This window comes from Nycticebus coucang, chromosome 10 (genome assembly GCF_027406575.1).
Source record: "Nycticebus coucang isolate mNycCou1 chromosome 10, mNycCou1.pri, whole genome shotgun sequence".
In the NCBI taxonomy this organism is placed as follows: Eukaryota; Metazoa; Chordata; class Mammalia; order Primates; family Lorisidae; genus Nycticebus; species Nycticebus coucang.
The window spans coordinates 43,089,784-43,102,053 of record NC_069789.1 but is presented as its reverse complement, the minus strand read 5'-3'; the positions used below and the strand labels follow the sequence as shown (position 1 = coordinate 43,102,053).

The following is a 12,270-nucleotide window of genomic DNA, read 5'->3' as shown; positions in this document are numbered from 1 at the left end:
TTTTGAGATTTTGTGATGTGGGCCATTCTCACTGGGGTTAGATGATATCTCAATTCAAATGGGAGCAGAGGAGGTCAAACTCTTCCCTCTTTGCTGACGACATGATCTTATACTTAGAGAACCCCAAAGACTCAACCACAAGACTCCTAGAAGTCATCAAAAAATTCAGTAATGTTTCAGGATATAAAATCAATGTCCACAAGTCAGTAGCCTTTGTATACACCAATAACAGTCAAGATGAGAAGCTAATTAAAGACACAACTCCCTTCACCATAGTTTCAAAGAAAATGTAATACCTAGGAATATACCTAACGAAGGAGGTGAAGGACCTCTATAAAGAAAACTATGAAATCCTCAGAAAGGAAATAGCAGAGGATATTAACAAATGGAAGAACATACCATGTTCATGGATGGGAAGAATCAACATTGTTAAAATGTCTATACTTCCCAAAGCAATCTACCTGTTCAATGCCATTCCTATCAAAATACCAACATCATACTTTCAAGATTTGGAAAAAATGATTCTGCGTTTTGTATGGAACCGGAAAAAACCCCGTATAGCTAAGGCAGTTCTTAGTAATAAAAATAAAGCTGGGGGCATCAGCATACCAGATTTTAGTCTGTACTACAAAGCCATAGTGGTCAAGACAGCATGGTACTGGCACAAAAATAGAGACATAGACACTTGGAATCAAATCGAAAACCAAGAAATGAAACTAACATCTTACAACCACCTAATCTTTGATAAACCAAACAAGAACATACCTTGGGGGAAAGACTCCCTATTCAATAAATGGTGTTGGGAGAACTGGATGTCTACATGTAAAAGACTGAAACTGGACCCACACCTTTTCCCCACTCACAAAAATTGATTCAAGATGGATAAAGGACTTAAATTTAAGGCCTGAAACAATAAAAATCCTCCAAGAAAGCATAGGAAAAACACTGGAAGATATTGGCCTGGGGAAAGACTTCATGAAGAAGACTGCCATGGCAATTGCAAGAACAACAAAAATAAACAAATGGGACTTCATTAAACTGAAAAGCTTCTGTACAGCTAAGGAGACAATAACCAAAGCAAAGAGACAACCTGCACAATGGGAAAGGATATTTGCATATTTTCAATCAGACAAAAGCTTGATAACTAGGATCTATAGAGAACTCAAATTAATCCACATGAAAAAAGCCAACAATCCCATATATCAATGGGCAAGAGACATGGATAGAACTTTCTCTAAAGATGACAGACGAATGGCTAACAAACACATGAAAAAATGTTCATCATCTCTATATATTAGAGAAATGCAAATCAAAGGTTTGGATTCTTTAGTTTGGTGATGACTGAGTCAGTATGGAAGTTCCTGATTATGGGTCTCAAACCCCTGCTGTTAGAACTTAGGAAACAACCAGATTCAGATACATTTTTTAGAGCTGGAGTTTACATCTCCTATCTGAAATCCTACAGTTGTGCATATTGGAGAATAGAAGCCTAAGTGAGGGCCACAGCTTTAAATTTGAGGCTTTCATCCATAGAAGTAATTGTGATTGTATGTAATTTGTAAAGTATGAAGAGTCAGAGCTTTATGAAATAAGGGTAGAAAGTCATTTTTGCATTAAGACAGCTTTGGTGACGTTCAGCTGGTTGGGAGGTAAAGAACACATCTTTGGCATGATAACTTTGCTTCTCCAGCTTTGACCTGTGTACCTAAATGGTTGCCTTTCTTATGTACCAGGTGAAAACTTTTGAAATGTGCTTTAATCTCAGAAGGGCTGTTTTTTTTTTGTTGTTTATTTGTTTTTTTTTTAATTAAAGCCAAGTACACAGTTGTGTTTGAGGGCTTGATTTCTGTTCACAACAAGAAGTACTTTAATCAATTAGGAGATGAGTGTCTCTGTCATATATTTTTTGTTTATATTTTGGGAAAACAGTTGAAACCCTGGCAAGAAGAGAATTTAGGAATTTCGTGCTAGACTAGGGTCGGAGTATTTTTCAGTTTTCTTGATTATGTTGCCATTTTACCAAATTTTGATGAAAGTTTTCTGATTTATTTATATAATAATGATTCTCACTAGTGCTGCTATTTTAAAGTGTCTATCAGAAGTAATCATAAACATTTGAACACTATGTGTGGGGATTTATACTATATAGTTAAAAGGCCTTACCAGGCTCTGTTCTTACTACTAACATTTTACTGTAAGAACTGGAGAAAGATTGGGTAGCATGGGATGGGAAAGAACTAGCGGAAAGATAGTAAGACTTTTTTTTTCTTATTCCTGTTGGCTTTGAAGTAATTTTTTAGAGAATGTTTATTTTTGCTATGGGATTCTTTCTTTCATGAATTATGAAAATATATGACAGGTTCTTTTCAATGGCATTGCATTTTCTTTCTTAATCATTTGCATTTGCCCTTGACTTCCTTTTTTTCTACTTCAGTGATCACAGCCATAGTATTAATCTTGGACAAAATCAAAAACTGCTTGAGACTCAAGCCAAAGTGGTTTTGCTCTAAAGATAATTTGTTTCTAATCTGTTGCATGCCACCAATACCCTGACATATTTCTTTCATTTAAAAATGTTTGTTTTCACTTTGAGTTCGTATTTTTGGAAAACGCTTTTTTAAAAATTGTGTTTGAGTTTGCATCTGATTAACTATAAAAGTACTATACTATTTGTGACTGGATGATATAAAAATATTTAAGTGCATGTTTGTACCAGGTACTATCTTGTGTGGGCTTCAGATAAATAAGTTAACGAGATTAAATTGACAATGGACAGATTCTAGATTAGTGTGTCTAGACTACATGTTAATATCAACTACACTAGTTACAATAAAATAGAAATTAAGTGGCTACCCTCATTTGTCCAGGGACCTTCAAAGTAACTGTAGTGATACTTATTTAGAGCATAGGTAAGTATGTCTATGTGTGTTACTTGAAATGGGTGGACTTTTAAGGCAGTTAAAGGGAAGGAGGGGAGGCAAAGGTGGGGGTAGATTTGGTGTGCCAGATCTAATCATGGGGATGAATCATAGATTAACTGGATAAAGGGAGATAGTAAGAAAGTAGAGAATAACATTTGCCCTTTTGTCTCTTATTTTTCTTTGACCGAGAACCGTAGCTGTGTGCCCTTTCCTTATAAATGCTCCGTTTTTCTCATACACAGTGTGACAAAAAAACTTGTCCCTTCTCTGGGTTGTAATGATATTCAAAAGATAGGTTTTTTTTTTATTTAGTACTTCTAATACTGTAAAATCTGTAAAATTAGAGACTACCCACATAAAAACTGGATTCACTGGCGGCTGTCAGGATACCAATTTGGAAACATCTTCATTGTAATGACTTCAGTCCCTTTTCCCAGTTAATTCATTTTGTTTATTCATAATTGTGACATTAAAGTCTTATGTCCAAAACCAAGAAGAGCCCACAGTTTTATATTACAGTAAATCTAGATATAGATAGAATTGTAATAATGTAGGTTATAGAGGTTGAGTCCATTGTAGTTGTCATATTAGAGGAGTGGTTTTGGTGGGATTTCTTTTTTTAAAATCTTTTTACTCCTAATGAGTTAGGAATTTATTTTAAAGAATGCTTTTTCAATAATTTTCTTAGAAATTTCACATTTCGTGAAGATACCCAATACAGAGACATTGTGACAAGTATTTCTTTTTTTTTTTTTTAACATATACATGTGTTCATTAGGCTTCCACTTTTTGCCTTCACAAAATTAAAAAGGCTTAAACTTTAACAACAATAACGATGTTTAAGATAGGGACCAGGGACAAAAACCTCACAAAAAACGAAGGAAAACAAATACATTCAGAAAAGAAATCAGACGATTGCTGCAACACAGTATTAAGCAATAATAATAATGGTAATGCAAAGAAAGTAACATTCACATTGTCAAGTAAGAATATGTCTATTACAGAATGCTTTGACTCTGAGGTTCAGTATGGAGTCATCAGTTAACTACTTCTTATTATTTTTTTCTCAAAGTATCAGAATAGACAACTAATATTTATAAATAAAGATAAAAGATAATTTTAAAAAATAGATCATGCTGAGTTTTATAGACAATAGAAATAGAAGAAATACTTCAAAATCATTCTACTTAATCTGGATACACCTGATATTAAAGTTAGAAAAAATATATTATTATAAAGGGGAAATTACAAACATCATTCATTTATAAATGAGGCTGCAGTATCCTGTGTCCTAAACAACATATTAACAAGTTGAAGTAAAAATTAATGTTTAAGAAATGTACTTTAGTCAAGATCAAATCCAATTTGTGTGAGAATTAGTATTTTCTTTCTTCTTATTATTTTTTTCTTTTCCTTACCCTCACCCCCTCCCTCTTTCTCTGTCTGCTTGTCCCTTCCCCCATGCCCCACTATGTCACTGATTGTCATTAATTGTCCTCATATCAAAGTTGAATACATAGGATGTAGACTTCTCCATTTCTGTGATGCTTCACTAAGGATAATGTGTTCCACCTCCATCCAGGTTAGTACAAACGCTGCAAAATCTCCATTTTTTTTTTTTAGTAGCTGAATAATATTCCGTGGTATACATATACCACAGCTTGCCCATCCATTCCTGGATTGAAGGGCATTTAGGCTATTTCCTCATTTTAGCGATTGTAAATTGGGCTGCAATAAACAGCCTAGTACAAGTATCTTTATAATAAAAGGCTTTTTTTTCCTTATGGATAGATGCCCAGTAATGGGATTGCAGGATCAAATGGGAGGTCTAGGTTGAGTGCTTTGAGGTTTCTCCATACTTCCTTCCAAAAAGGTTGTATTAGTTTGCAGTCCCACCATCAGTGTAAAGTGTTCCTTTCTCTCCACATCCGTGCCAGCATCTGCAGTTTTGAGGTTTTGTGATATAGGCCATTCTCACTGGGGTTAGATGATATCACAGGGTGGTTTTAATCTGCATTTCTCTAAGTTAGAGATGAAGAGCATTTTTTCATATGTTTGCTGGCTATTCGTCTGTCTTCTTTAGAGAAGGTTCTTTTCATCTCTCTTTCCCATTGATGTATGGGATTGTTGGTTTTTTTTCTTATGGATTAATTGAAGTTCTATATAGATCTTAGTTACTAAGCTTTTGTCTGATTCAAAATATGCAAATATCCTTTCCCATTGGGTAGGTTGTCTATTCGCTTTGGTTGTTGTCTCTTTGGCTGTACAGAAGCTTTTCAATTTAATTAAATCCCACTTGTTGTTGTTACTGCCACGGCAGTCTTCTTCATAAAATCTTTCCCCAGGACGATATCTTCCAGTGTTTTTCTTATGCTTTCTTTGAGGATTTTTATTGTTTCATGCCTTAAATTTTAGTCCTTTATCCATCTTGAATCATTTTTTGCGAGTGGAGAAAGGTGTGGGTCCAGTTTCAGTCTTTTACATGTGGATATCCAATTCTCCCAGCACCATTTATTGAATAGGGAGTCTTTCCCCCAGTGGACGTTCTTGTTAGGTTTATCGAAGATTAGGTGGCTGTAAGTTGCTGGTTTCATTTCTTGGTTTTCAGTTCAATTCCAAATGTCTATGTCTCTATTTTTGTGCCAGTACCACGCTTCCTTGACTACTATGGCCTTGTAATACAGCCTAAAATCTGGTATGGTGATACCCCTGGCTTTGTTTTTATTACTAAGAACTGCCTTAGCTATATGGGGTTTTTTTCTGGTTCCATACAAATCACAGAATCATTTTTTCCAAGACTTGAAAATAAGATTTTGGGGGCGGCTCCTGTGGCTAAAGGAGCGGGGTGCCGGCCCCATATGCCAGAGGTGGTGGGTTCAAACCCAGCCTTGGCCAAAAAACTGCAAAAAAAAAAAAAATAGGATGTTGGTATTTTAATAGGGATGGTGTTGAATCGGTAAATTGCTCTGGGAAGTATAAACATTTTAACATGTTGATTCTTCCCAACCATGAGCATGATATGTTCTTCCATTTGTTAAAGTCCTCTGCTATTTCCTTTCTTAGGGTTTCATAATTTTCTTTATAGAGGTCCTTCACCTCTTTTGTTAGATATATTCCTAAGTATTTCATTTTCTTTGGGGCTATGGTGAAGGGAGTTGTGTCTTTAATTAACCTCTCATGTTGGCTGTTGTTGGCATATACAAAAACAACTGACTTGTGGACATTGATTTTATATCCTGAAACATTACTGTATTTTTTTAATGACTTCCAAGAGTCTTTAGGGTTCTCTAAGTATAAGATCATATAAATCAGCAAAGAGGGAGAGTTTGACTTTCTCTGCTCCGATTTGGATGCCCTTTATTTTCTTGTGTTGTCTAATTGTATTGGCTAGAACTTCCAGCATGATGTTGAATAGTAATGGTGACAGAGGACAACCTTGTCTGGTTCCAGTTCTAAAAGGAAAAGCTTTCAGTTTTACTCCATTCAGTAAAATATTAGCTGTGGGTTTGTCATAGATAGCTTCAATCGGTTTAAGAAATGTGCCACTATGCCTATACTCCTCAGTGTTCTAATTAGAAAAGGATGCTGGATTTTGTCGAATGCTTTTTCTGCATCTATTAAGAGGATCATATAGTCTTTGGTTTTGGTTCTGTTGATATGGTGAATAACATTTATAGACTTGCGTATATTAAACCAGCCTTGCATCCCTGGGATGAAACCTACTTGATCATGATGTATGACTTTTTCCTGACAAGCTGTAATCTATTGGCTAAAATTTTGTTGAGAATTTTTGCATCTATATTCATTAGTGAAATTGGTCTGAAGTTCTCCTTTTTAGTTGGGTCTTTTCCTGGTTTTGGTATCAGAGTGATGTTTGCTTCGTAGAACATGTTGGGGAAGATTCCTTCCTCCTCAACTTTTTGGAATAATTTCTGTAGTATAGGAATAAGCTCATCCTTTGAAGGTTTGATAAAATTCTGGTGTGAAGCCATCTGGACCAGGGCATTTTTTGGTTGGAAGATTTTTTTATGTGACAAATATTTCTTAAGTTTGACAGGCTGGAACAAATCGTTTTTCTCAAAATATGTTTCTTTTTTCTGAATTAGAGATTTCAAATTTTATTATCAAAGCAATAGAAGTACATACAGTATCAGGAGTGAGCTTATAATTATATAAAGTAACCACTACTCTTTACCACACTTATCTAAACCCTTGTTTTGCATCTTTACCCCCAAGGTAACCATTTTCAATTCTTAGGTCTTTCTTTCAGTATTTATCACCATATCTTAAATAATGTTTATACTACAGTGTTTCTTATCACCACTAGATTTTTTTTTTTTTTATGAAAGTAAAGAATTAGTATCTTCATTTCCCTTCACTTTCTGACCTCCCCACATTTTGTCCTTCTAACATAGTGTAAGTCGGTCCAGCCTGAGCAAGAGCAGGACCCCATCTCTGCTCAAAATAGAAAATCTACTAGGGAGGCTAAGGCAAGAGGATCGCTTGAGCCCTAGAGTTTGAGATGGCTGCGAGCTATGATGGCACCATGGCACTCTACCCAGATCCTGTCTTAAAAAAAATAAATTTTTTTTTTATGGGGGGAGGATAAGTTGGTCTTCAATGTAAATATTATTCACTACTGAGCAAAGCAGTATGCAATAATAATGTTTACTTTCTTCAACTTATTTTCTTACAGTTTTTGTTTTCTTGGAGTTAACATTTGCCTCTTTTTTTCTTAGTTTTTTTATGCATCAAAGTCCTTCACATTTTTTAGAAAAAGCCATTCTGAGTAGTGTCTTTCTCATCTTGTCTCCTGCTGTCGTCTAGACTGGTCTTTACCTGCTGTGCACTGTCACCTTGTGACGTTGCTTTATCCTTCACTGGGAGTTACGTTCCTCTCTGGCCTTTGCAGTAGCTTTTATTTTTTGGACTACCTGTCTTCTTTTTTTATGGCTTGCTTCTGCATTTTGTCATGGCATAGTTATCAGTAGCTTTCTGGGAAGGAGTATAGGTGTTCTTAGTTTTTATTGATGCATTGGCTTGATATATGGCTTCCAAAACGACATATTCATGTCCTAATTCTTAGAATTTGTGAATGCATTTATTTGGAAAAAGGGTTTTCGCAGATGCAGTTAAGGATTCGGAGATGAAGAGGTAATCCTGAATTGTTTAGATCAGTGATTCTCAACCTTCCTAATGCCCTTTAATACATTTTCTGTGGGTCATGACCCACAGGTTTAGAACCTCTGGTCTAGATGGACCCTAAGGCCATTGACATACAGGAGTGATTCTTAGACACACAGGAGTGATTTGACAGACAGAAGCAGAGTAGGGAGTGTGACCTCAGGGTGTAAGGTAGAGCCATGCCCTGCAAGTCACAGGGTGCTGACAACCACCAGAAGCTGGAGGAGGCTGCAAAGAATGGATTCTCCCCCAAAAGCTTCCCCCCACCCCCAGGTAATGAGGCCTTGCTAGATTGTTAACTTTTAGCTTCCACATCTGTGAGAGAGTCTGTTTCTGTTGTTTTAAGCTATCTAGCTTGTAATTTAATATGGCAACTACAGGAAATTAATATTCACGTAATATAGATGTTCATGTGCAAGTGATTTTCTCTTAGAAATTTGAAATAAATTTTCTTATATCTTGTCTTTTGTCATTGAGAGGTTCAGTGCTATTCTGACTTCTGATTCTTTACTCTTTGGAACCTTTTAGGATCTTCTTTATCCCTCTTCAAAAATTTTGCAGTGTAGTACACGGGGGTGGCTTTTTTTCATTCTTGTGCTGGACATTTGGTGTGATCTATCATCAGTCCAGCAGAAAGTTCATGGTCCTCATTTCTAGGCAGGTTGTTTTGTTTGTTTGGCTTAATATATTTGATTATGTTTGTCTTCCTTTTTTTTCCTCTTTCTGGAATTTCTGTTAATTTGTTGTTGAGTCTTCTGGATTGATCCTCTGGTTTTCATAAATTTTTTTCTCTAATTTTCTACTTCTGACCCTTTTTTGGTGAAGTTCTCTGATTTCTAGCTCTTATATTGAGTTGAAGAGAAAAACCTGCTTTTGTATCTTTAAATTTTGAAGAGTTCATTTTATTCTTTAATTGTTCCTTTCTTGATTAGAGTGCTATGTTTATTTCATTAATATAGTTAAGAAACTAATTCTACATGTTTTCATTTTTTTCTGCTCTATATCTTAATCTTTTCTGAGATTATTTTTGCAGTTTATTTTGGTCTCTTTCCAGTTGGAGGTCATCCTCAAGTGCATAGTGGTCTGTATTGCCTATTCATATTCAAGCACAAAGTACTAAGGAGTTGATTAAAAGTTTGAGTGTGAACCCAGAGTTTGCTGGTTGGAGTCAGCAATGGGAATATTGAGTAGAATTGGTTCTATATTTAATATTGGTTCTATATTCAATATTTGTTCATTGGGGGATGCCTGAATTTCGGTTTTTATAGGTCTTTTTTCTGGAATCTCTGTCTTTCCGAGAGAGGAATCTTACAGCATGCTGCCTATGTGGTGAGAAACATGCTACCAACATTCCTGGGGCAGAATTTTGGAATGGTTATTGGGGCTCCGAGCTTTCAGTTTGTAGCTTTGCTCAATAAAAGCTCTTTACATTAACCATTGTTCAAGAGTTCGAGACCTCTGTTATTTAATATCTTCAGCAACTAAACTATTGTACATGTCAGCAAAACACAGAGTCAGTCACTTCCCCATCATAAGCTGGGGTAGGGACCTAAGAGTGCAGCTGCTATACAGACTATCAGCCAGTGTTCCCCGTTTATCACACCCTTCACTGTGTGTGGTTCCCCTCACTCTCTAGTTGCCTCCAGTTTCTGACACAGATCCTTTTGTTTTTTCCTTAGGTATTAGCTTTTTCTTCTCTGGTAATTGATTACCTCTCTTTTATCCAGTTTTCATCACCTCAAAAGTTGTTGGCAACAGACACCTCCTGTCTTACATATGGTTTCCTTGTTTGTTCGTATACTTTTATACCCTTGTTTTTATTGTGTTTTCAATAAGTGGTGAAGATAAATGTATGTGTGATGTTTAACTGGAAGATATTTTTACTTTAAAAATAGAAATGTTAATCTTATCATAGTTGCCTGTTGCTTTGATGGAATTATTGGTAGTCTGAAATTTCTTATGCAGTGGCTGGGCAGGGTGGCTCACATATGTAATCATAGCACTCTGGGAGGCTGAGGCGGGTGGGTTTCTTGATCTCAGGAATTCGAGACCAGCCTGAGCAAGAGTGAGACCCCATCTTACTAAAAATAAAAAAACTAGCTAGGTGTTATGGCGGATGCCTGTAGTCCCAGCTACCTTGGAAGCTGAGACCAAGAGGATCTCTTGAACCCAAAAGTTTGAGGTTTCTGTGAGCTGTGATGCTATGGTACCTTACCTAGGACAACAAAATAAGACTCTGTTTCAAAAAAATTTTTTTCTTATAAAGTATTTCACAAACAATAATCTTTCAGATGTTAGATAATGGGCTTGTTTATGCTTTGAGGTAAATTACTTGAAATATACTTGTTTATAACATTTTATAAAATTTTAGCCTTATAAAGAGGAATTGTCCAATACAAAGCAGATATAGACACCTGTTCTATTTGTCTGGACTTGTATCTTTGGAAACAAAGTCGATATGGATCTTTAGATATTTAGATACATGTGCACATGCGTGTGTCTATCTAGCATTGTTTCTGAGAAAGCAGGAGAGTGTATGCTTATAAAGGATGTCTAGTATGTTGATTTTTGTTTTTTAATCTGATAGATATGCAGAATTACTCAGATTCATTTCTTTACAAGTTACATATGCTTATGAATTTATGATTTATAATTTTTTTAATGATATGTGTACTTTTAACACTTTACATCTATATTTGACTAATTTCATATTTTTATATTTTTGTGAACTGTACCTTCAGTGGAAGGAGCTGTTAAAAGTCTGTTTTGGGCAGCGCTTGTGGCTCAAAGGAGGAGGGCGCTGGCCCCATGTGCCAGAGGTGGTGGGTTCAAGCCCAGCCCTGGCCAAAAACTGCAAAAAAAAAGAAAAAAAAAAGTCTGCCTTTTTCATTTGAAACTATGATCATCTTCAACATTTTTGATGTCCAGATTGGAGTATCTTTCTTCATGTGTTTCATTTCCTTCCTTCCTTCCTTTTTTTTTTTTGAGGCTGAGTCTCACTCTGTCACCATAGCATCATCGTAGCTCACAGCAACCTCAAACTCCTGGGTTTCAGGTGTCCTCTTTCCTCAACCTCCCTTGTAGCTGGGACTACAGGCATGTGCCACCAGGCTGGCTAGTTTTCTCTATTTTTGTTAGAACTGGGGTCTCACTCTTGCTCAGGCTGTTCTCGAACTCCTCAGCTCAAATAATCCACCTGCCTTGGGCTCCCACAGTATGAGGATTAAACTTTTTGAGACAGGGTCTCAGTTTGTCACCAAGGCTAGGGTACAGTCATCAGAGCTCACTATAATCTCAAACTCCTGGGCTTAAACCAGTGGTTCTCAGCCTTCCTAATACCACAGTCCTTTAATACAGTTCCTGTGGGTCATGAACCACAGGTTGAGAACCTTTGGCTTAAACAATCCTATTGCCTCAGGCTCCCAAGTAACTGGCACTGTAGGTATGCACTAGCGCACCTGAATAATTTTTCGATTTTTTTTTAGAGACAAGGTCTTACTGTGTTGCCTAGGCTAGTCTTGAACTGGTCTGTGATCATTCTGCCTTGGCATCCCAAAGTGTTGGGATTACAGGCGTGAGCCACTGAGCCTGGCCTTCCCTGTCATTGACTGTTTATTGAGATATTTTTAATCCTCTGATCCTCCTGACTTGAATAACATTTTTATCCTTAGAATTTTGTATTTATATTTATGTCTTAATTTTATTACATGCGGTAGTTATTTCTATGGTGAAGTACATGGAAACTCATATCTTAGAAGACCTTCTTTAGGGACAAAATGGTACAATTACTTTCTTTAAAGTTCATTTTTGTTGAGATTTTTAGAAGACTTATACATACATTAAAAGATGTCAAACTGTTAAATTATATTTTAGTCAGTATACTTGATTCTTTGGAGCTGAGCTTGGATTATTACAAAGTAAAACAAAAGGGTACTTGATGTCTCATTGTGGAAGAGAGAACAGTTAAGATAGATCTGAAAGCTTTTATCTAGAGCTTAGAGCACTTATTATTCTAAGTAATTTGCAGTCTAAAAAATTAGCTGCTTCTTCAGTTAATATTTAAGGTTTAGTTTTTTTTAGGTAATATTTACACATCCTGTTCATCATGTTAGGCCAGGTCATTTGTACAGAAGATGTATATCATTTTAATAAATGTAAACAGATT

The 12,270-nt window shown here is 36.0% G+C and overlaps 1 protein-coding gene across 1 annotated transcript in view; it reads left to right on the top strand.

Annotated features, from left to right (window-relative positions):
• The window catches only part of RRP15 (ribosomal RNA processing 15 homolog), a 49,919-nt gene that overhangs the window by 22,515 nt on the left and 15,134 nt on the right, over positions 1–12,270 (top strand). The gene's annotated exons all lie outside the window — the stretch shown is intronic.